Raw genomic sequence first — 25,891 nt, 5'->3', positions numbered from 1 at the left:
CTGCTTCTTGTGCAAAGTAACAAACTACCCTAATTGACAGCACTAACACTCATCAGCCTGTCCCCACAAACAGTAACCTTTTCCCTCTGAGCTCCCTCACATCTACCCAAGCTCCCCATCATGGAGGGTGCCCAAGAGTCTCCAACTTGACTGCTGATGTTTATCCACTGCCCAGCCACTACTGTTACATTTAAGCCAGATGCCTCACACAGAGTGACCTCCGTATCAGAAAGCACCACTTAGGGTAACAAGAAAAACAGCACTGCAGTTGCAAGCTCAGGCATCTCAGAGACAATAATCAATAGGGAAGTTTGTAGGAAAATGAGAACAAAAAAAAAAGAGAATACAATGTTTTGTTTAACTGCATTACTGTGCTTTGGACATAACAGAGCATTCTTTATAGGTGACATGGAAAGCCATTCCTAAAAATTAGGAAAATGTAACATTTTGTGAACCCTAGACCATAGATATTATTTTGGCCCTTTAAATCAACTTAATGTCTCATTTTTCAAGTATCAACTTTGCATAATTTCTTTCTGCTACTGTATTTAACATCCAAGGGACACTTCTTTCTTGCATCTTCCCCACACCCTGCTTCAGGAAAGGACAAATCACTGGAATAGAGACAGCAACATCAAAAGAAAGCTGCTTTTTCATTTTTATGCATTTGTTCCAGCTGGTAATTTATCGTTTACAAAGCTGGGGATGGCTGAAATTTTGTCCCAAGGAAACCATGCTCTGTTTAATAATGAGAACAATCAAATGCCATGATTTGTAGGAAGCAACTTTTTTCCTTGACCTTTTTATTAGTGGCAAAATGTCAGCAGATAATTGAAGTGCAGAGAGCACAATCTATGATAAATAACTTTGTGTTGCCACATACCAGACCAAAATGTGCCCTCCTCCCTGTCCAGTCGCAAACCTTAGCTTTCCAAAACAGCTCTGATGTATAAAGAATTATAGATAACTAACACTTAGTCTGAATGCTAAGTGCAATATCGTGGGTGAACCGGGCTTGCTCAATTCCTGGAAGCATAAACAAGGGGGGAAAGAACAAAAAGAGCAAGAGCCAGAATGCAGCCTTACTTCTCTCATTGACAGCTGCAAGATCACTGCTGACATAACACATGCAATCTTCATCCTTACCTGAAATTCAGCAGCATGAAAAATTGGAAAGGACCCAGCAAAAAACCATCTCCAAGTCTTAAATCAACTGCAATGAGAGTTAAGATGTTCAACCTACTCAACTAATCAAAGACATTTAAGGGATCACCTGATCATAGCCTGCAATCACTTAGAGGGAAAAGATATGAGAAAGCTCAAAGAAATAAGGTAGAAAAATGCCAGATTAGAGAGAAAGCACATATCTTTTACTGTAAAGAAAACCACACATTTCTGAAGAGCATAAAAAAATCACCACCAAAAATTAAAACCTGCCTAAGGAAAATGCTGTAATTCAAGCAGAAATTACTAGATGTAAAAATACCAGGCTAAAATCCTTGGAGATGCAAAGCCAAATGAGACCAACAGGACTGATACAGCTGGCTTCAACATCCAAGATGCAAAGAAAAGCTACGTTGTCCAGAAAGCAAACTCCAGCCTTCCTACCTGAGGTCACTTTCTCACCAGATAAGCACCTTAGGAGATCACCATGCCAAGTGTTGCAGAGCCTTTCTCCAGCTGCCCGAGCCCTGCACCTCGCTGTGCTGTAATCAAGCCTTAGAGCAGCCAGCAATGGGCAGCTCATGCTGCTTGTTAAACACTTCTAGCCCCAAAACACTGCATTTCTTCTCCACTTAACTTTTCTAAAGTCCACTTCCAAATCAGTCTGAAGAAAATATTGTTTTACTGACTTCAGTAAAATAAAGCTTTTTATTATTTCCCACGCCGTTTCATTTCCTGGTACTCAAAGCTAAATGGCACAGATATTTACAATACTGGGAGTCTCATCTGTAGCTCATCTAAGACAGCCTCACTGAGCCAACAGCTCACAGTGCAGTAGGACTGCCCATTAAAAACACTACGGGATAATTCCAGACTTCCTACCGGCACCATCTATGTGTACAGCTCAACTCATTTTCTACACATTATTAAAAGCTACACTACTTAACTCACCATTTAATTTTGATGTTAAATAAAAGCAAAAAGCATGACAAAAGAATGGTAGTGAATAAAAATGAAAGAAAAAATATGTATTTTAAGACTTCCTAGTAGCTTTATCCAGAGAGCAAACAAGCATACTCTCGCTGGAACTAGTCCAGCAGACAATGCCAAATAACCCCAAGAAGAGATCAGACCCTCTCCCTGCCCTCATAACAGAGCCCTGTAGGCCAACACAGGAAAATAAATAAAACCCAACCCCAAAACTTACTTTGTTATTTTTCCGGTGAAGACAGAGGCACAGAGGTGCAAGCAATCTCCCCACAGCTACAGGAGGCCTGTGATGGAAGCAGGAACTAACACTGATCTCCTGATTTCAAAGCCAAATGCCCTAACCACAAAATTATCCTACTTGCATTGCCTCAGCCTGTCTCATCCAGAAGAACCAAATTACTGGAGAAGAGAGGGAGAGAGAGAAGGGAAGAAAACAGAAGGTTTATCAGGAATATTTTTGGTCCATCTGGGAGCAAACACTGCTTACATTGGTGCCCCGTAATTTCACTCCAATCAATTTAGAACAATGGTATGAAGTTTAGTGCTCAAAATACTCAACTTTCTGAGAGTTCAAGCAAGGCTGACACAGACCTTCTCTTAAGGCAAGAAAAAGCCCCATATTGCTTAATGCTTTTTATACAGGGGCCTGGAATGCTCAAGAGATTAAATAATTCACAGATTGCCTTTCCCCAGGGGTTCACATCTAGCCCAAATCACAAATGTCAAGTACAATCACATGCAGTCTTGATAGACTTTGAGAGGTAAGAGCACAGCACGAGTTCAACTCCCAGGAGATAAACACTTGTATGGAACAAGTCCCTGTAGATCAACTTGGCAGCAGTCCTAGCAGGACGGCAAGGGAAACCAGTGCAGGAAACACTGCACAGAAGTGGTGTCTTGGACCCCAGGGTACAGAGGTGAATAAACTAGGGAACATGATTTGGTTTTCCCCTTAACAGCTTCAACTTCCAAGGACACAATGAAATCCTGCCCTAGATAAAACACTTTTATGCATATGGAGAGGCAGGGTATGCTTACAGCAGTTCCATGATAAAAGTGGCATAAACAGTGAGCTGGTGTGTTTTTACATGGGGTACACAACTCTGCACACCTTGTGATTTGCTCAGGCTCTCAGACAAGGGCAATGGAGGGAAGCAACAGCACAAAGTGCCACAGCTCCGGCGGTAAGAACAGCAGAGGCAGGTGCTGGTGGAGGGCACAGAGAGCTGGGTGCACCCACTCAACCTGCCCAGGGACATGAGATGTTGCAACTTGCTCCAAGCAGAAAAGAGCAGCAAACCACGGCTTTCTCTGAAGTGTGGACAAAGAACAGAGGGAGCAGAGCCTCGGGGGAGTCATGCTACACTGCAGTGCCTTCAGAGCTACAATGGAATTTGCTATGTGTACCCCTGCCTGTGTAGCTCCAGGCTTGGCTGGAGGGTGCAATCTGGTTCTTCGCTCTATTTCTACAGCCATTTTTACTTGGAGTGCCTGCTGATTCCTTTCATAAACTGCTGCATCCCTGAGCTACAAGAGCAGAAAACTCTTCTAGCAAAACCTGGGAGTCAGTGATAGAGAGGGGAAAATAAATTATTAAGGACTACATTGGGGCAGGTTTTCTTTCTTTCTGTCTCAAGCAGAACTTAAATCAGTTTTTCCTTCCCCCATTGTGGCTATGGTAATAACACACAACTATTCATTATCCTCATCTTAACTAGAAAAGCCTCTTTCAATTTATCACTTAATATAATTACAGTAAAATTAATTAAACAGTGTCTAGAAAAATCTTACCTTTTCAGAGCTATTACCTTACCTCTATGAAACTCTATCAGTTAAAAGTGAAGATAGCTATTAAACAATAAGGATTTATAGCTATTCAGTGAGCAGAAAAGTGAGATGTTCAGTGTAAAATTGTTCAAAATCTATTTCTAAATTCAATACCACATCTCCAAGGGAAAATGGGAGAAGCTCATTAATGGTATTGTAATGTCCCTCTTGCATTGCAGAGATAGTACTTGAACACCAACTCTCTGTTCACTTTCCTTCACCTTAACAGTTTCCTTTTTTTAATATGAGGGAAAAAAAGTCTGCCTTTTATAAAATCACAAGGTAAATTATTGCCTTTGTGTGCTTTCAGGAAAAGCTGTCTCTGGCTAGTGATACATCATTAATGTGATTTCTCCAAGACACATACAGGATAAAAAGCACATGAAGTCAATGGGAAAGCACATAGACTTTGAGAGGGTCATGATTAAAAAAAAAAAAAAAAAGACAAATTTCCACACTGGTATTCTAAAAAAAACCAAAAAAACAAACAAACAAAAAAAACACCATAAAATTACAAAGCATCTACAACAGGTACTCAAGAGAGGCATTTGGTAAATGGCCATTCTGTGTTCTCCTAAATAAATTAAACGCTAGCTTGGTAATACTTGGAGTGATATTAGAAGCATTATTTTTAATACAAAATAAGCTTACCAGCCATCAAGAAAAAAATATTAAGCAGGAAATATCTTTAATATATTGTTTTTCAACAATTGGGAGAACATTAGTAATAATTAGCAGCCAGCACTGGAAGTGCTTTCTGTTAACTGTGCATCTTGTGGATAAGAGCAAGTCTTGTGTTAACACAATGATGTCAGCTGACAACAGCTTTATGGCAGAGAACAGCATATTGTGCATTTCTCAGAAAAAGAACCTTTAGTGCCGTCAGGATTATTATGGTTAAACTGCTTCTGAGTCACAGTCTGTTATTGCTCAATGTTTCTCACTTGGTCCCTACCTACCTTTTATTTCCTCACAGGGATGCACCTGTTCAAAGAGAATAAAACTGGCACTGTTGTACACACTGTCTTAGCCCTTTTAGACAAGTTATTCAGTATCTTGCTTACCTAATGAGATTGTTTTTATTTATATTACAGAATAGCCCAGCAGAATCCAAGACAATACTGCTCTAAATATTGTGTGAATTTCCAATAAGAGACCTTGACACCAAAGAACACAATCCAGGCAGAGAGAGGATGAAAAAAGCATGGAAAGCTGATATTGACACATCCTGGCCATGTACCTTCTCAGGGAACTGAGAAATGAGAGACCCTGCACTACACTTCTCAGATATACTCATGGCTAGGATAACCTCCCAGCTTCTTAGCACACCTCACCCCCTTGGAAAAGAAAGCTTTCAGCACCTACGCCAAGGGATTCCACAAGCCAGAACTTAAACACCAGCTTGGGAAAAACTAGTTTAGAAGCCTGACAGTCTAGGCTTGGTTTAAGCAGCCTCCAGCCTTGTCCACAAGTGGAGCTCCCCAAGTCTACTACAATGCATAGGTGTAGGAATAAATGAGTGCAGGTATTAATAAATTACTGCAGGTGTGCCAAGGTGCCTCCCAGGACCTGGAGTCCAGAGAGAAATTCAGGCAGTAACAGCAGTTGGATTACAGGCAACAAAGCCTGGGTGGTTCATCAGTCCAAAAAAAAAAAAAAAAAAAAAAAAATCCAAACTAACCAACCAAAAAAAAAAAAGAAAACAAAAAACCCAAAAACTCACAATACCAAAAAACACACTCAAGAGCCAAGAAATGGGACCTTGTTTGCATCCACTGAACCTGAATTAAAACAAAATTAAAAAATCTTACACATGGTTATACACATTCTATCTCCTCTTCAATGAGAAGGGTTACAAAGGCAGAGCAAGACAAGGAGGCTGGGGCAAATGACAGATGTCAAAATGGAAAGAAGAAAATCCACTATAAACGAAACTGAAAAATACCAACACTTTGTATTTCATATCTAACACACCTGTGTCCTGCTCTAGATTACAACAACAGAGTGCCATGGAAGGCGGTTTAAATTACTGCCTTGCCCACTAATGCTATAATTTGTACAGTGCATTCAGTGCCCACTGAAAGCCTTCCTAGTCCAAGTAAGGATTTACAAATGCACAAAAAAAACAAAACAAAACAAAACAAAAAAAAAAAAAAACCAAACCAAACCAAAACAAAAAAACCCCACAACTGCTTAGACCTGAATTGTCTGACCCACATGTGAAAGAAAATGAAATTATCTGCAATTCCAGATTACTTTCCTTAGTAAGGTAAGGGGAAAAAATAACTCACTGCATCAGCAACTGTCAGGATTGCAGCAGCGCAAAAGCTTCTTTTTCATGGCAAGACAGAAAGAAAAGACAAAGATTCATCTTATAAAATGGAAATCTCATTTATTTGCATCCATGCCAGGATCTTGCCAGAATAACCACTCTGACAGAGCATTAATTCCAGTGGCAATTTCACATTCACATTTCAGGGATTTTACAGATGAGCCAGCAACAGCTCCCCAGATGAACTGTGCAATGTTTGATAAAGTGTATAAAAGCCTTGGTCACCTCCTACTTCTACAAAAAAGTGATTCTCTCCTGATGCTGAAGTCATACCAAAAAAGAGAAAGTGCAAAAACATCAAAACAATAACACAAAAGAAATTTAAATTGCTCTTTTCATTCTGCAAAGATTATTCACAATGATCAACAGTTACCCATACCGTGCAACGGAACAGAATTCCCCTCCTCTCCTCATTGGCACATGGCAATATATTGCTGTGAGGAGAGAATTCCCTGTAATTTTAACCTGAGAAAAGAGCAAATCAGTTCAAAAATGCAGTACTAGCATAGGCTTTGCACTCTTAACTAGCATCAAACAACACAAAAGCCGAGCTGCCTCTGCAGCATTGAAGGTGGGAGGGAACAATGACTCTACAACAGCTGTCTGCAACAAAATGCATTGGCATGAAAATTAAAGTGCCTTTCCGAGCAATCTCATTATTTTGCTGAGAGAAAACTGAAGGAGGGCTATCAGAACACTGCTTTTGTGCCTGAAGTGCTGGGATTCAGAAGGACCAAGCTCACATTTAAGCTTTGCACTCAACACAGAATGAGACATTTCATCCCTCCATGCCTCTCTGCCACATCTGATAGATTAGCAGCAAGTCTGCTTTTATCTTGGTTTCTGCTGATCAATTTAGACAGCACACCCTTCAGGACTCTACTACAGTAGCATTCCAGTTTGGGAATACACGCAAAATAGCTATTACATTATTCCTTGGGGGTACAATTTCGCATTGATTGATTCACTAACAGATTAGATAGGATGAAGCAGGCAAGCCCCATGTTGAGTTTCCTCCCTCCCCCCCCACAAGGAGAGCTGCACACATCCCAGTTTATTAAGGATTTCTCTTTTGCCTTTAGCTAGTTAATTTTTCACTGATGCAATTTTTACTCATGCAAATGGTAACCGGGTTGCCAAAACACTCAAACTCATACAGCCCTGCAGTCGATTCCCAGTAAGTTGAAGCTTGGCATGGAGTTTAACAAAACACATAGGAAAAACTACTATCAGGAAAACTGCCAGCACAGTAAAGTTATTGATATCGGGACAGAGCACAGACCTCAGTGGCACACTGCAAAAGGAAAGCCCAGGTATACAGCTGGCTGTTTATTAAACAAAGATGAGAATTGAGCCTTTTCAATTTTCAGACTTTAATTTATACACCTATAAATCCTTCAATGTCAAAGAAGCGTAAAGGAAAAAATGGCACAATTTCAACTGTAGCTCTACAAACACTACAGAAGACTGAGACTAAAGAACAAGGGATATGCCCATGGTTTTTATGCAGCTTAAAAGAAATTTAAAAACACCACCACACAAGCAGCTGGACTATTCTAACCTTCTAACCCTAATCCCCCGTTCATATCACTCTCCTTCTGTGACGGGCAGAAACCATTTACAGGTAACTCTTACTAGCCTGCTGTTAGCTGCTTCCAATTTTGCAGAATATTCCCCTTTAGTCCCTTGACCTTTTTGTATTACACAGATGCATATACAGTACCTAGAGCCTGATGCAAGCACAACACTCCCATGCGTTGAGCAGAGAAAGAGTATTCCAATAATTAAGAAATGTGGAAGCCTGGGCAGATTGTACACTGCTCCTTAGTCCTCCACAGAGGCTCAGTGGCTACTTATCAAAAGGGTGTTTTTCAGGATGATTGTCTCCTTCCTCCTTTATTGCATGACCAGAAGAAGCCACAGTAGTGGGGAGGAGCTGGGATGGAGGCAGAACCTGTGATTTAGACATGGTCCTGTACAATTAACTACACCACAACCACACAGCTCCAAAATGAGGGCTGAGCAGCACCTGGGAGGAGTTTGCTCAGTCTCAACATGCTTGACACTCTAAAGCACAGCATAAACACCAGCAGTGACAGTCAGGAGCTTGCATGAGGAGTGAGCAAGCCCAGTCCCACACTGAGACATGCTGGCAGAGCAGGTCACTGTCATTCCTGCCCAAACCCGTGTGTATCTGGCATGTGGATTGTTCCCATTCCCTGAGCTGTTTCTTGTGTTTCCTTTACCTTAGTAACCACAGCAGGCATGCACAAACACCTACAACGTGCTGCCAGAGACATTTCATGTTGAGGAATGGAGCGTGACGAGCAGCATTTCTGGCTGAGAAAACACTGTGCTATTAATGCTTCAAAGGCAGGGAGGTCAGGAGATAAAACACTAAATGAAGCTTTTCCCCCAAATAAAACAGGAGCTCAAACAGCACAAATCTGTGTAGTTGCAGAGGGAGGTGTGTGCTCCACAGCTCAGAAGCAGCAGGGCACAGCTGACACTGTGATCCAGCACTAAAAGACATTCAGCAGGGGCAACACTGACAATCTCACAATTGCCTCCAGCAGATAACAGCTCCCTTGGACATGAAGTGAGTCTAACCCAATTCAGATTAGCTTAACAGAAATTTTTGATCTATGAACATAATAAGAATTAGTCGAGTCTCAGTTTTGCTCTGAGCATGGCACAGTGATTTCAAACACTGCACATTACAGATTATAGGAATGGCCTTTCTCTAGAGATATCCTGGATTCCAAACCACAGTCACAGAGCCATTTTTCTCCTGCTGTAGCCAAGAAAGCACCTTGAGAAATATCTAAGCCAGTAATGGAAACTGAACCACCTGTACTCTACAAGCCTCCCTCCCACTCACCTGATGAATCAATGTTGCAATAAAGCACATGAAAATTAAATTAAGCACCAGGAAAAGATGAGAGCAGTAAATCTGCCTTTCAGTTACTTTTATGCATCACCATGACAAAATCATTCCTTAGGTTCACATTGTCCTCTTCAAACCAAAATAGGCAGTGGGCAGGACTATGGCCTACATTTTCTCCCTTGAATCAGAGAACTGCTGTCTGTACCTCCATCAATAGTGCTGCAAAATAACCCCTGTAACCCCTGGAACTGAATCTGACTCCCTTGCTGTCCCCAGGTCCTTTTGGCCTAGCTCTGTCCCCCTTCTTGCCCAGTCAGGGTGGGGATACTCCCAGGGTCACTACCATCCTACTGGGAACTACCCAACTGAGAACCACCCATCTCCGATTTGGGGAAGAGAACTTGCCAGACACAGAGCCTGGCTTGAGGCTTCTGTCTCTCCCTCCCCACTCACACCTTTTTGGGAACTTGCTGCCAAGGAGGAAAGGTGGTAGCTGGGGACACATCCAGTGCAATGGCTGTTCTCTGGTACAGACATTGCTGAATACTGTTGCTATCTCCTATATCAGTGAAAGAGGGGGAAGAAATATTTTGACAACAAAGATACTGCTACAGCTGGATGAAGTGAGGAGGTTGCTACACCGTTTAAAGAATTTTCTCCCTCACTTACGTTAAACAATTGTTTCACGCTACAATGTTTTAGGTTTGCACAGCACTTGAAAAATATGGTTTCTGATTCAACTGATCCAGTCACATGTGCTTATGTGTTTATTTCTCTAGGAATGCTGCCTTGCTTCACTTAGTGCAAGTTAAAGCATTTCCAAACTCAGGATTCCAGAATCTGGCTTTTAGACAGCGATGCCTATGATCTCCACTATGGTATCTGTACAAGCACCTATAGGAAAGGTAATTACTATTGTCAATTAAATGTAGCCAGTTAGTAACAATGCAGTCTCCTCACTAGTTCCTCACCATGCTGGAAGAAGTACATTAAAAATTAATTCCACCTACCAGATATGCCCACATGTCTAAAGAAATCAGGTCTCCCAGCCCTGCCATGCCGAGAAGTCGGGGGGCAAGGGGATCCACCCCACAGCTCCCGTCGCCAAAGCCCAAAAGGCAAACGTAGAAACGGCGACGCACAGCCTGGGCACAAAGCACAGGCACAGGCGGCAGGTTACCCTCCCAGAGCTGCCAGCACTCGCTGAAATCACGCTGCCCGCAAGCCGAATCTGAGGTACCACGTTATACTTAAAAATAGGCAGTCTGGCAGCGCGGGCGACAGGAAGAACAGCTACCATGGGAGGCGGGGGGAACGGATTTATTGGAATAATTTAGGGCGGGAAGGGGGGGGCCGGTATTTGCTTTTACAGGGTATTTTGGGGAGGATAGCTTCGGGGATTCGGGGGAGGATGTGGCTTTTAGGCGAAGGTGGGGATGTCCGGTGTGTCTTACCTGGCCGGGGCGGCCGAGCCCCCGCGCGGTGCCGCGCTCAGCACGCCGCGCCCAGCCGCCGCATCGCCGGGACACGCGTGGGACGGGAGCGGGGACACGCGTGGGCCCCACCGAGCCGCTCCCCCGGCGGCACGGAAAGCGCGCAGCGTCGGGCCGCGGCCGGACAGCTGCCCGGGGGAGGCGGCGGCAGGAAATACCAAAAGACTGATCCAACCACGCTAGGGAGAGAGGGAGGGAAGAGAGGGGGGGAATGGAGAAGAAAAATAGAGGGAGAAAAAATAAAAACGGAGGAGAGGGGAGGAAAAAAAAAAGGGGGGGGGGGGAAGGAAACGTGCAAAATCCGGGCGGGATCGGCGCGGAGCGGGCGCGCTGCTCGGCTCCCCGCGGGAGCGCCCCGGCCTCTCCCGGCCGGAGCTCGGCTCCCTTTGGTTTGTTATTCCCCCCCACACTCCTCGTAGTTTGTGTCTTTCTTCTCCTCGACACAGGGAGAGCCTGAAGCCAAGGCAGAGTAAATAAAGCAAAACCACCAACCCCTTAAACAAGAATCAGGCGGGCACCCCCCGGCCAGCAAGCAGCAAGCTATCCCTGGGGTTCACTGACGCCACGCGCAAGATAATGGAGAAAAGCCAACCTGGAGCAATCAACACGCTGAAGCCCTGCAGCTGCAGGAGTAGTTTGTCTCAGCATCTAGCCACACGCCTCCGCCGACGCCGTGGCTCAAAGGCGCCTATGCAATATGCAGCCCTGACACGCAGCTGGGCACGCTCCCAGCTTCGCCTGTGCATCCAGAGCGAAAAATCAATCCCATGGCAAGCACGGACCCCTAAGCTCCTCCAGGCGAGGAGGACAGTCCAATCATCGCATCCCTGGCCTCAGCCTGCCTGCCCTTCGCGGGAGGCATGACTTTACAGGCAGCAGAGTATTTGGTAAAGCATCACGGCAAGAGAATGACCCAGCCACGCGCATTTAACTGATGCTTCCTCTCTCCTCCTCTCTGCAGGTCCCACGGTTCAGCGCTGGACCAAGAACAGGAAGCCAAACAGGACTTCACACCTCCTTCATTTCCATGGGAAGAGGGGTAGCAAAGTTAAAAGGCACCCAAACTTTCTGAAACTAAAAATCACATGAGGGGATAATGTGACCAACATGAGTCTGACTTGCATCACTAAAGTCTGAATCACCCCTGTACAGCTGAAGCTTTGGTGCAAAATACAGCATGAAGCTCAGACTCATGTTTCTGAAACCAGAAGCATTAAATCATGTGCCTGAAATGCTTTACTACCCCACCCTTCACAGAAAAATCCAGATCCTTTTTCTCTTTAGTGTGTGCAGGGGATGAACCAAAACAAAGATCACTAGCTCTGATATTCCTCATACTACACAGGAAGCCAGCTTCCAGCACTAAAAATCAGCAACTCATTACTTGAAAAGGTCTCGCAGATATTAATGAAAAATCCTGAATTCGTCTCAAGATGCAAGCTCAGCTTGGACCAGGGCACAATTTCTCTCACTTACTGCCTCCAGCCCACTCCAGGCCATGCATGAACTGCAAGGCTTCACCCTGCATCACTGATATCCATGTACCTAATGTCAGCAGAGGTAGCTGAATTTTTCCTAGTGAGCTCAATGGGACATAGAGAGAATGTACTACACCTAACTAGGAGTAGAGGATGGTGCTGGAAGGAGAAGTCGCCATCCATTTTTGCTCTTTCCTGGAAAGAAGCGCTATAAACACAGCATAAGCGATGAACAGCTCGCACAGCCTAAGCTGTCCCATTAAATAAGCTCTACCCATTAAATAAGCCCCTGAATCACTTGCATAGGGCAGGTGATTCTAAGTTCACCTGTATTTGTTGTGATTTCTTCCATCATCTGCAAGGTGTGGACAGTTGTCGTGATTCCAGCTGCCTTCAAGTTGGTCAGGATTTTCCATTAATCCTCACCAAAATTTTACCCTGAGGGCAAGCCTGTACTGTGCAATGGGGCAGGGCACTGCATGGAGATGCCAAGGCCTCTCATCACCCTGGCTCAGGGCACTGCCAGGTTAAGCCATCCTCTTAGAGCATGAAGCAGCTCACCCTGCCTCATGCTGCCTTCTCACTCTCCCTGCTGCCTCCTGTCCTTTCTGTGTCCTCTGCTCCCTTCACCCTTCTGCTTTTAGAGCTGGAACACTCAAATGCAGCCAGGTAGTTTGCCAGCACCTTGTGTGGTGCAAATTGCTTTTTAACTAAAGCACAGACAGGACATTGGTCCAGCTGTCTGTATCCAGACTGGTTTTGTCCCACCATGGCTTCTCAGCTACTTTGGTACAGAGATCTACAGTTTTTAGCACCCTACATGAATCACAGTGGGACTTAGAGTCCACTTCCCAGGGATTTCCATTTTGAACATTTTAAAAAACCCTTCTAAAAGTGTTTTGGCTAAAGATTTCTACTAAATTATTTTCTTATCAGGCAAACATTCCATGATTACTAGGGTTTCATCTGTTCACTGCCACATTGCTACACAACATTCATTTGATAAAAACCTGAGCATCTAAAATTATTTCTGTCAAAACAGTTAGAGACCCTGATAAAAAATAATACATTAGGTTTTCCTATGTGCTCTAGGACAGTGCATGAGGCATTAGTGATACACAGAACAGAATATTTGTCTGTTAAATTGTCAAAATCTTGTCTGTAAACTGGAGAAAATGAGAGAAATTTTATCTCAGACTGATGCTTTGCATCATGCAGCCATGGCATTTCTTATGGTCCAGGGAGACCTGAACTTGAATTTGCTGTCTCTTCAGACCTTGCACCAGATGGATCCTCTGACTCTGGGTTACAGCAATCCATCACTTCCCTGTCTGTCAAAGCTGGGACCTAGATCTGTTCTCCCCCTTACAAGTCCCCCACAGGAATGTGGGGAGTAAGCAAAGCAAACACTAATATTTTTGAAGACCATTTTCCACAGCCCTCTAGTGTCTATTCTGGTAACAGCCATTCAGAAAACACATCTGCTGGTTATGTGCTGTCTGCAGTCCATGCAAATACACCTGAGGTGTGCATAAAACCCTGAGTGGGTAGATGTGAAGTACAGAGCTCATAACCCAGCCGTGCATTTGGGGTGAGCTTTGCCATGTCCTAATGCCACCTGAGCTCCCTAGCTTAAAGCTAATTCATCAGTGTCCCCCCGATATCACATATCCCTTTGACAGAAGCTCTTTGATGGAGGTACCTTGCAGTTAGGGCTGAGGGCCCTTCTGGTTTCAGCTCTCCTTTGCAAGAAATCAGCATTCCTTTCAGGGGGTCTGCAGCTGTGGTATTTCCTTTGGGCATTTGCCAGTGTTTGCAACACTAAACTTTCCTACCACAGAAACAAAATTCTATCCTAAAAGGGCTTGTACACTGGTGTGAACTCTATCATAAACAGGGTAACAAAAGCAGCAAAGCACAATAAGCTTTAATTCTAGTGCTGGGAGAGTCTAGTCAGGCTGTTTCAGCTGTTGTTACTCCAGTCCTTACAATCTAGTAATGCAATTTGAAGACCTTAATAGTCAGAACTGAAAAGCAGTATCTCACGTCTTTTTATGGCAACCCTTGGAGATGTGCAACAACACAGTATCAGTATTGTCCAGAAATTGTGGTGAATGCAGACATGCAGGTGAGCAGCAGCAACAGACAGGGCATTGAGTTCTCTCAGGTCAGCAGCCTGCCTAGGAAGCTTTTGCAGTACTTTCCCCTGCATCTTCCTTTTCAAGTCCTCCACCTTTCACAACTGCTATACGAGCTCCTCTTCCCCCAGCAGAGATCAGACCCCACCTATGTGAACTGTAAATGCATACTCATTTTGCAGAGTCCAGCAGACTTGCATTTTATGCTTTCCTACATCTTACAACATAGTTACAATAGTTCTAGAAACTCCTGTTCATGACTAGATAGTTAAATGCCATAAAAGCCATAAGATATATTTATTGGCCTCTATTAAAATGAAAATGGAGAGGGTCATATTTCTATCATTATAATTACTACAATGGCTCTAGAGCCATAACCACATTAATCAGACATCATATGAATGGTTGTTAGCATTGTAAGATACTTGCCCTTAAGCTCATGGCACATAGTGAGACAAGAAGCAGGAAGCTTAAAACAAATGAGTGAAAAAATGTTATTAAACATGGGTCTTTATCATATAAGCTTCAACACAGCTGTATACAATTAATGATAAGAAAAAGATCACTTTTACCCACAAGTGTTTTCCAGTGCAATGTTCCTTATCAAAAATATGCAATGCCATAGCTGGAAAGAGAAGGAGTTTCTTGTTAACAAATAGTAGTCTGTCTGTTTAGAGCTCTGAAAAAAACATGTTTGTTCATTTTACATTTTGAAAAACAGAGCTGCTGCTAAACCAGGATCCTAATTGCTAGTTTGCTGGAACAGGTCTCTGGAGAAATTAGTTAGAAAAACCACAACCATCTCCCCAGGAGCCACTGGAGTCCTCTTGTGGCAAAAGGTAGAAGAAAATTTCCAGTGACTGATTACTGTTGAGAGCTGGGACCCAGTAAGAGGTACAGGGATATCTACTTTGTAAAGAGCTTCATGTCACATTGCAGAGCATAAAAGCACCAGTGTGAAGACTTCGCAGCTGGCAGTGGGCAAGCATCAAAAGGAGCAGGATGCCACAGTGTTTTGATACTGCAGACAGTGCTTCTCTTTGATGTGGTAGCTCCTTTCTGTTAGTGTGTTCCCTGCTGAGATGATGTTTCTGACTGGGGGGTTTTTGTTTGTTTGTTTTTTTCTGTCTCTGTTAGCAGAGGTAATTTTTCCTGAGTGGTTTGCTAGCAGAACTTTTCTCCTGGCTAATATTTCACTGTACAGTATCAGAGGTCAGCTCCCATCCTTCTTGTCAGTCTGGCTGAGCTGGCAGATAACACAATTCTAAGACCTTGTTTAGATCTTGCTGCTCGGTATTCCATCTCCTTTTCTGCTGTGTTGTTTCCTATCTGCAGTAGACCCTATAAACTGCCTTGGGCTAATCTTAGGAGACATTTCTATGAATGATGGATGTTGGCCATGTTGGCCCTGCCTGGAACAGCACTGTAGAAGATGGAGTAAGTAAATAACCTGAAAGTCTTTCTTTACTCACACACTGTGGTCAGAAAGCTTTCACATGTCCACACTTGGCCTTGGATTACAGCAAAGAGGTTATCTGGCTAGCAATTTCACCCCATGGGCCCAGCCTCCAAAGGGCTCATAAGCCTCTCACAGCTTTGGTGATCCTGCAAACAAGATTTTGAGCTTTCAGGAAAAAGTCTCCAGCAAGAGCTTGTAGCACAGGCTTCATAGGCAGCTTTAAAGACCTGCCACTAACAAGATAAAAGATCCCAGATGCTTCTACCTGGTTTATTTTCTCTATCCATCAGATGATTGGATAGTGCCCTGCTTTCTATAACCTTAACTTCTAGGGTGTTTTTCAGGAATCTAAATACAATGCCATTGCAACTACTTCACCCCAATCCTCATTCTAGAGAAATTGTTTGTGATCTTATGTATCTTATATTAAACAAGACTTCTAGGGCAGACCTTACTTTCCCTACCCTGCACCTTCACCAATGTAAACTTCTGTTTCAAGGGGACTTGTTCAGGAATCCCAAACTAAGGTCTGTGTTGGGAAGTTAAAACTGTTCCATATACATGGGTCTTGCTACAGCTGGAGTTAAATGATGTTTACTTGTGACTACCCAAGTTCCTAATTTCTTACTGTTCAGCTGAAGCCGGTTCACATCAAGCACCCTGGACCTATTTTATTTTCCTCCATATGTCTAAGCCAGCAAATTAAGCTGAATGCTGCCATTATGGCTTTGGTGTGAAAAATAGATCAAAGAGTTTGGCTGCCACTGATTTGCTCCCAGAGGCCTGGCCAGTAACTAACTGCAAGTATCATCTCAGAGAACAGCCCAACATGTTGAGCTGATCTGGTGAGCAAAGTTCCTTCTGCAGCAGTCTGGAAAGCAGCCGAGATATCCAGGATCTGACAAATTGTCCAGTGAAATCTGGGCTAGATTTCAAAACCCTTGATAAGACATGACACAAAACCAATTTGGTATTCAAAAACATTCCAGTAGCCCTTGTTGTTGGTCAGGTTTCAAGCTAATTACAGAGCAAGCTAGCTGTTACAAAGTCTCAAAGGACAAAACAAAAGCATTCATGTATATGTAAACATATCCATAAGTAGAATCATAGCATAGTTTGGGTTGGGAGGGATCTTTAAAGGTCAGCCAGTCCAACCTCCCTGCAATGAACATCTTCAGCTACGTCAGGTTGATCAGAGTCCCATCCAATCTGACCATATAAATATGTGTGTAAATGAAGTTCTAGCATAGCTGCAATGTGAGTCCATCCCCTGGGCAATAGTCCTCTCTAAACTGCTGCAGCATGTGTCACTCTTCCATGGGGCTTCTTCACTATGGAGAGGCTGCTCCAGTGTGGGCTCCTCTCTCTGTGAGCCTCCCACAGGATCACAGCCTCCTCTCAGACATCCACCTGCTCTAGTGTGCAGTGGGATCTCTGCATCGCTGTGGATCTCCATGGCCTGCAGGGACACAGCTGCCTCACCATGGGCTGCACCACGGACTGCAGGGGAATCTCAGCTCCAGCACTGGAACACCTCCTCCCCCTCCTTCTGCACTGACCTTGGTGCATGCAGGGCTGTTCCTCTCCCATGTTTTCATTCCACTCTTCTCTGAGTACAATTACAACTGTGCAATCACTTTTTTTCTAAAAAAGTGATTTTTTTCAGAAATATTCTATCACAGAGGCATTACCATCACTTCTAGTTGGCCAGCCTTGGCCAGCGACACTTCCATCTGTGGATTGCCAGGGACTGCCTCTGCTGGACAGGGAGGAAGCTGCCAGCAGCTTCTCCCAGAAGCCACCTCTGTATCTCGCATGTACCAAAAGCTTGGCCATGCAAACCCAATACAACACATTTGTTTCTGTAAAAGATTTTCCTATCAGACTCATAAACATAGACATACAGATCTTCCTATGGGCCAGTAGCAATCTCTCCCCATATACTTAATTATGTATTGACTGATCAATACTCTGTCCATATATAGATCTGGATCTAGACAGACAGAAGTCACAGCTTAATTCCTATTTGTTTACTACTTCATTCTCTCCGGAGAGGGGCATTTTGAATTACAGATCATTGAATCTAGCTCCTGATACTTGATGTATACTATTGATCTGGAGGTCAGGCCACAGAGTCACAAATCAGCTCTATTAGTAGCTTTGTAATAACATTGTATCATATTCCCGAACTTGCAGCTGCTTCCCAGGATGTGTTTGTTCTCATTCTTGACCCTTTTTATTTTGCCTGACTCTTGACTCTCGTAGCCAGCTCATCTCTAATAAATTATGAAACTTCTCACATCTTCTTTCCTGCTCTTCTCTCCAAAATTCATCTTCTGGGCTCCATTTGTGATCAAGCAAAAAAGTCTCCTTGGCTGTTACAATTCATTTTAAGGATTCTTTGTTATTGCTGATGCCTCCGGTGAACTCCCACAGAGGCTTGAAGGAGATCAGGAAGAAAAAGTACAATAATATTTTTTGCTGCTTCTGAAGGGCATCTGGCTTGTCTGCACAGAGGGATGCCAGTATTTTTGTCATCATTTTGGTTCAAACAGGGAGACCCGTCCAGTGTTACAGTCACAAGTTACAATTATAGAAATAAAACACAAAATACTGGAGCCTGGATGAAAAATGTTTCCTGAGCACAGATCTAACACTATCAGAGACCATGCTCTGACTTACAGCCCAAAAGGATGGCACATAAAGGTTTGTTCCAGAGCAAATTATCTGTCCCTTTTATGTCACAAAGGACCTGGTTTCATCACAGAGTTACTTAGATCTGTGCTGTTGCAGTCCAAACACAAAGGCACTCTTACAGAGATGGCTTGATTTAGCTGCTGCTGGAGTCCTGAAATAGTGGGATAATACCTTGGGAACTATGACGTCTACATGGGTGACCTGATGGTGGCCACAGAGAACTGTAAGTAGTTGCTCCATCATTTTGCAAATTAAATTATTTGTGTCCTAGCTGTTTTCAGCCCTGATGAACTTTATTGTTCCCCTGTCAATGACTATGTCTCCTGATCCCTTCACACAGTGACACGAGGCTTGCTGTGGTGTGTGACTTTCTCATGCTGTCGCTACATTAGCAAGCAGGAGCACATCTGTAAGGCAAAGAAATTGGTAGTGAGGATGCATTTCACTTTTTGCATTTCAGAGAACTGGCTTTGGAGTAGCTTTAGTCTGGTTATATCAAGTCAGCATCCATCAACAACTGCAGCAAATTAAGCATGCTCCTAGAGTGCATCTTCCCATGCTGATTCACTGAAAGGGATTCCAGGTGCATGTACTCTGAGGCTGCTCTGGCAATGAATCAAAGAGCAGTAAATAAAAATGATCTGGATATTTGCCTCAAAACCACATTGCTGATCTGTCTGAAAGAGAGTGACATCTGAGAAACAAAGAGGCTGTTGACTGAAAAAAACAAAGGAGATACTGATAGCAAAAAAATACCCTGAATGCAAAGACACAGATTTTAGGATAACATGTCATCTTATCTACTGACTGGTAATAGCTCCTTAGGTTTGTACAAGCCTTGGAGCATGTTGCTCAGCCCTTCTGTGTTATGCTCCCTCAATTATACTTGGCTGTGAAGGTCAGGATATTTGTCCCTGTTCACACCCAGGGGAAAACAGCTGTGTGGAGCAGCTAACCCATGTGGGACAGTGCTGGAAGCAGATCCCACAGCTGAAACACCGTAGCCTCACATTCCACTAGGCCTTCACTGGGTACGAGACTTGCCATGAGGCCAAAGGCTGCTTTTTTCAATCACATATTGTCACATGGTGGTTTTGTGCCACTGGTTTGAAGATGAACTATGTTAAATGTTGCAGCCTTTCACTTTGAACTCTAATGGTAAAGATACAGGCATTAAAAGTAAGACCAACTTGTAAGAACAGATGTCCTTTAAAAGGCAATCAGTGAAAAGCATACCATAGGTTTAAACAATAAATGCTACCTGTGGTTACATTGACCAAGAAATTGCAAAAAAAAAAAAAAACCCACAAATGTATGAAATGTGTTAGTTGGAAGTGTTATTATTTATATTTGTACAATTAAAGGAGTAATGTTCGTCAAGTATATAGGAATGAAACTAGAGTTAAGACCATCAATGATCTCTTGCTACCCAGAACAGGAGACTCTCTGACATGCAATTAATCCTTGTCCTGCTTCCCAATGGCTAGAAAGGAGAGAAAAGAATAATGGGTAGAATAAAATATTCTCTTTAGCTGATCTCAGAATGAAACAAATAATTACATTTGAATACGGTGAGCTAATTTGATAGTGCTTTTCAAAAGTACCTCAATTAACCCTTGGGAGAAGAGGTTTTTTAAGCAGAACAAAATCCAAATGAACCATCACGGCTGTCGAGTCATATTAAAACCTTCAAATGTATCCTATTTTCATCAGAGCTGTGCTAAGCATCTCAACTAGCTTGTGCTTCTGCAGAAAAACTCCATGTTCCTCACAGCTCTGTCAAGCTGTCCAGTGAAAGCAGATGAAACTCGCAGAGTTCTGGATGCAGTCAGAAAGCTCACAGGATGCCTGTATCGGCAGTGACAGTGATGCAAGGCTCTGCTGGTTTAAAGCCAGAGGGAAGTCCAGCATATAGATTGGTTTTGAAAAATTCCACTTGCCACTGACAGGAAATTCTTTTTATCAGGCAGCAAAACCATAATGGAGTAGATCTGTAAAGGAGCAATATCATTTGGTGTCAGCTGGGGGTCTGGACATCATCATATATTCTTTTTCTTTCCCCAGGAAGATTGCTCTGGGTCACTGGATTATGTTGAATAGGTAGGTAATTTTTAGGGATATTTGAGCAAAATTGTTCCCTCTTCTCTGAAATACATGTCTTGGAAAGCTGCTTATACATGTACATACAGTTTCTCCCTGAACAGATGTTACTTTTCACAAAATTACAAGGCTGTCATCTGTGGTGAATACTAAGTAGTTTCAAGAATTCTGTTCTCTGAGCTGGTATAGAAAAAGAACACAAAGGAAGGAAAGGAGGATCTGGTGAGGAAAATAACATCTTCTCCAGATCAGGTCCTGGTTCTGCCTCAGATACTGAATTTCTCTTTGCAAACCTTTTATGCCTTCAGTTCCTCATGTGCAGAATGAAATATTTCTCACAGACTTTGGTTATATACATTTTATACTCTTGATGTCTTACCCACCATGTCTAGAACTGAAGTTACTCCTATTCTGATATAAATAACAATATTTTATTTCAGTTCAGTATTGCACTTCAGCACTTGTACTGAAAAAGTCACTGACTCCTTCTCTATTGCTTTCCTGTGAGTTCGTTAGATTTTCTCTTTAAAAGTCACAAGAAGTTTCTAAAAGCACCAGTTTTCAGAATGGAAGAAATTTTCAAATCTACAAAGACCTGCAAAGAAGAAAAGTTATTTTTATAGAAGAAACAAATCAGTCAGAGATGGTATTCTGTGTTTAGGCTTTTGCCTGTGCAGAAGTAAAACCAAGTAAGAAATGTTGTTATTATCTTTTTTATAAGGGCAGTAAGATTTACTTTAAATAATATAACCCAAAGAGCATAAGGCAAATAATTTCTGTTTCCCTCTCCTCTCTACCTTTTTTTTTTTTTTTTTTTTTTTTTTCAGCAGAAAGAATAGCTTGCTTGGTAGAGGGAAGCTGGGGATGGAAAGGTAGGAAAGGACTACCTGGGGAAGTGGCAGACTCTCAATTCTTACTCAAAGCACAGGTAAATGTCATCAGCTCCAGAAAACACAAAGGATTCAATGTCTGGCAGTTGCTTGGCATACTCTCACATCACTTGTGAAAGAAAATTCTTATCTGTTAGAATGGGAAGGGATCTTCCTAAACACAAAGTGAATATTAATATATACCTGTGAGCTTGTCTGTGCAGTTGTTTTTTCCTGGTTATACTGGTCTAATGAGATGATTCATGTTAGACCAGGGTGGACACTGATTTTAGATGAAGACTGGATCTTGTCAGAATAGCTTAAAGCATATGCAGCAATATACAGTAAAAAAAGACAGGCCTTGATTTTTAGACACAAAGTGTCCTCCTGGGAACTACTGCTGGTTTAATTAAAGAGGTTCAAAATATCTCTCTTTCCCTTTCTATTGTAGGTATCCCATGTTGATCAGCCGAGTTTGAGGAGAGACTGAACTGATCTCTGCTGCATGACATTCCCTTCACTCGAAAAGATGCCAACTCAGCTGACAAGTATTGTGACTGTAATGAGTAAACATTAACTATTTCACATCTTAATAAAGCACACAAGGAAATCAAAGGACCAGAGGGCCTGCAGAAACACTTCCCAGAATACAGAGCGAGCTTGGCTGCTGCTGTGCATAAAATGAATGTATTTAAGCCTACCTACAGTTAAACTGCAAGGAAGTCAGAGGAAGGGCACCAAATGAAGTAATTTTTATGAAAAGATTAAGGTTGGGCTCAGCTTTGAAATGCTAGAGAAATAATACTCTCATTAACAGGTTTTTCTCTTGTCCCCAGAGAGATATCCTTCTTAGGATCTGGAAACAGAATGCTTCCAGAGCTATAGCATTGACCTGATGGATGGGCAAGGGCTTGTTGGGATGTTTTTAATGAGCTATAATGGCTTTCTTCAGGGACTTTGAGAGATCAAGATGCTGAGAACAGTTTGTTTCAAAGTATGACAAGGGAAAAGAATGCTAAGGGATACAGAGACAGGTAATCTGCTGAATTCATTGCACTGCACAGAAATTATGCCTTGATAAACTCAGTCTCTGTTGATGAAAAAGAGGTTTTAAAATGACAGAAGTACGTAGTATTGACTGCTGTGGATGAACTATAATCTGTGGTTTTGGAGGAATTCTGGGAGAAGCCTTCTCTGAGAGGTTCAGAAGATAATTACTGCCTGCTTTTTGAGCGTACAGTGATGTAAGAAGCCAAGCTGGAAAAAACCTCTGCAAAAGGGGATACATATTAAACATGTGTCCTCAGCTAGGTCTGAATATAGCCATCTTCCATCTCCAGCTTTCCAGAGCCACTACTCAACATGATCTCAAATTCAGAGAGGGTACCTGGCACACATAAATCATCAAAAAATTGAGTAAATCCAGCCCATTGTGCTGTAAACATTTCCCATGCAACTGTCAGGGAAGTACACACACTCAGCAACAACCCAAACTGACTCTGGTCACAGTATCTCATGCTTAATTGCTCCCATCAAGGTGGGGCTGATCATTGTTCTTAGAGTTAAAATGTAAGAGTCTAGCTCCCATGACACGTGCCAGACCAGTAGAAAATCAACACATTTCCTTACAGCATCTGTGAAAATCTAGAAATTAAGCATGGAAAAGGCCTATTGAGTCAGCTTAGTGTGTCTTGGTCCCAGATTGTTCTTAGTCCTTGTTATACATTCCTCAGCATCCCCAGAAAGCATGCCCACAGCTACCCATTTGCAGCATGAGGCTGCAACAGCTCAGGGCTCCAGGTATGAGCTGGGACACAGAAAACATGGAAAGAGAAGCTTTATTGATGACCACAACCAAATTAAGCTGAACAGATGCACTGTTTTGGGATTAGTTGTTTTAAACATTTCTTTTAAATTAGAGAGGTCAAGGTTTGTGCCTTTAAAATAAACTGAAATGAGCAGAATTTCTATCAGATAATGACAGCTTTTCATATAAGATGCACTGGCAAACCCAGTTATAGTGCAGTGAAGTTCTTCCTCTGGTCAGGTCCTGAAAGACATTTTCTCCAAGATCATTCAGAAATCAAATGTGCATTTAACTTTTCTTTCCATTTCACACTCCATTTCTAGTGATTAATGCTTGTGTTCTAGATGGATGAAAGCTGAAACAGATGTTATCCACTCACAATGCCATCCTGATAACCCTGAGCTAAAGGCTGAAATCCTTAGCAGATTAGCAGCTGAAATAAAAAATGGATCAGTAAAGTGGGGAGTACAGCTGAACAAATTCTTATAGGTTTTATTTCTGCGGATAACAATGCACAGAGGCTATATAATCTCCGTGCTGATCTGCCAGAGGAAAGATTAAATGGCAAAATTCCAGCACTGAAACCTGCAAGTCTCCTCTGCTCTACTCCCTCAGTGTGATAGCAGATTTTTAGCAGAATGTCACTGTGTACACTCTATTACATTGTTAAAACTGTGGGGTTTTCAGCTCATTTTCCTCTTATTGAAACAAAATAAGATTTTATTATACATTCCTCTGAGCTTATGGTATTTCTGTCATTGAAAGTATTTGCAGCCACTTTGTGGTTCATCTGGTACTGAGCAGGTTAGGAAAAATGCTTGAATTTTCACTGAAGTGAAACTCTGAGTGGCTTTTATCAAACAAGAAGAAACACTTTTTAGTGACTTTGGAACATTTTTTTCATATTTCTTGATTCAAACCTTGGAAGTATGTTGGAGCAATTAACCTGGCATAGCTTTGTCAGGGAAAAATATATTCTCCCTCCTTTGTTCTTTTACCTCAGAGAGCTACAATATGTCAAAGAGCTGTGCTGTATTAATCTATAGACAAGACAAACTAATTCAGCTGAGAACATGCTATTGGAAACTAGGGGAAAGGAGGAGATCTGCAATATCAGTACTCTGAACAGCAGAGAACTGGCTAGAAATCTACCAGCTATAGAGCTCAACATGACCTAACCCACCCTTTTTTTTTTTTTTTTTCTTTTTTTTTCTTTTTTTAAGACCCTCCAATTACTTTTTTAAGCCCAGGAATGGGAACATGGATGCAATAATCCAGTCCATTACCCTGGGCTGGATAATGGACTTACTTCAGACAGTAGCAGATGTTTCTTAATCTTACCCCCCAGATCAGATCACAGCCTAGTCTTCAGTAGTTAAGAGACTGGCTAAAAGCAGAGCATTCAATATCCTTCTGAGAGGGTTTTCTACTCTGGCCGCATCAATGATGAATTTCTTTCCAATACCCGTCTTGGAGGCGAGTAGCCTTCATTAATCTGCTTTATCTATCAGATCAAGTCTTAAAATGCTTAACACTGGAGAAAAGACTTAGAATAACTCAAACTACCTTTTCCAAATGCTGTGTGTAACTTGTTCTTTGTGGAATTCACAGTACAAGCTGCTTGAGGCCTCTTACATCATTGCCAAATCTGTGATACTTCCATGTCTATCGATAATGCATAATAAATCATAGCAAAGCAATTGGAAATCCCAGCTCTTCCTCCTGTTCTTAAGAAAAGGCCTAAAGACCTAAACAATAAAATTATCTTAAATTATATTATTTTAAATTGTAGTATTTATAATGTAATGTTGACACAACAGATATAGAGCAAAGAGCAAGAAGATGAACACAATCCTTTAAAGGAATATTATAAAAAACCACCTCCAAACTCCCACCACCGCTCCCAAGAATAGTTTAGTTTTGTTAAAGAATGTGGGATGACTTAGCTGAGAAATAACACAGCACTGCAAGTTTCACGGTATCTATTCTGTGATGCAAAATTCTCCAGATCTTCAGTCCACAGGAAGCACAGGAATGTAGGACTCCAAATTGCTTCCAACCTCCAGGCTCCACCTCCTGAGGCTGCAGTCAAGATCCCAGTTAAAACTGTTACTAAACCTTTACCTTTCCTGGCTCTTCAGTGACACCTTCTGGGACAAAAATAGACCAAACCAACCTTAGTTGTTCTGCAGCTCTTTTTACCTGTAAGTAGGAGTCAAGTGAGACTTTTGGAAGCTAGTTGTTGAGAAATGATGAGCCCACAAAAAACTCTATTCAAATATAGCTGCCTGGTCCTGAAAAGCACATCTCTTTGGAGACTGGGCAGGAGATGAGTCCCAGATGGCCAGAAATCTGTAAGCTTTCACTTCCCCCAACGTGTATTTTGATTTCCTGAAATTGCTAACTGAGGAGAAAAAAAAAAATCACACTTGAACAGCTGGATGCTCCCTGTAAGAGCAGTAAGGATGAAGTTGGAAGTTTATATTAAAATATCTTACTTTTAGTGACAGTGATGTTATCTTTGCTTGAGGGCAGGTTTTAGATGCATCTGTCATGGGGCTCCAAGGCACAACTCTTGTATTCACTCTGGAAGCACTATAAAGGGCTGGACTGTAATTCCCACTCCCATGCAACCCCAGTCATAAAGGAC

At 42.4% G+C, this 25,891-nt stretch overlaps 1 protein-coding gene and 1 long non-coding RNA gene across 4 annotated transcripts in view; one reads left to right on the top strand and one right to left on the bottom strand.

Annotated features, from left to right (window-relative positions):
* The window catches only part of OSBPL5 (oxysterol binding protein like 5), a 133,770-nt gene extending 122,416 nt beyond the window's left edge, over positions 1 to 11,354 (bottom strand). The window contains exon 1 of one of the 3 annotated variants that reach the window (XM_053980821.1): positions 11,286 to 11,354. The gene's annotated coding sequence lies outside the window, so the exon portion shown is untranslated. Of the gene's footprint in view, positions 1 to 8,036; positions 8,054 to 10,654; positions 10,792 to 11,285 lie in introns of those variants that run through there. The other 2 variants (XM_053980824.1, XM_053980822.1) reach the window with 2 other exon arrangements.
* Positions 11,355 to 18,575: 7,221 nt separating this feature from the next.
* Positions 18,576 to 24,389, top strand: LOC128808891 (uncharacterized). Its single transcript, XR_008437558.1, has 6 exons — positions 18,576 to 18,688; positions 20,530 to 20,565; positions 21,393 to 21,437; positions 21,886 to 22,203; positions 22,387 to 22,468; positions 23,586 to 24,389. It is a non-coding gene; the product is annotated as an uncharacterized LOC128808891 (long non-coding RNA).
* Positions 24,390 to 25,891: the final 1,502 nt, after the last annotated feature.

This window comes from Vidua macroura, chromosome 6 (assembly GCF_024509145.1).
Source record: "Vidua macroura isolate BioBank_ID:100142 chromosome 6, ASM2450914v1, whole genome shotgun sequence".
NCBI lineage: Eukaryota > Metazoa > Chordata > Aves > Passeriformes > Viduidae > Vidua > Vidua macroura.
This window is presented reverse-complemented; position numbering and strand designations above follow the sequence as displayed.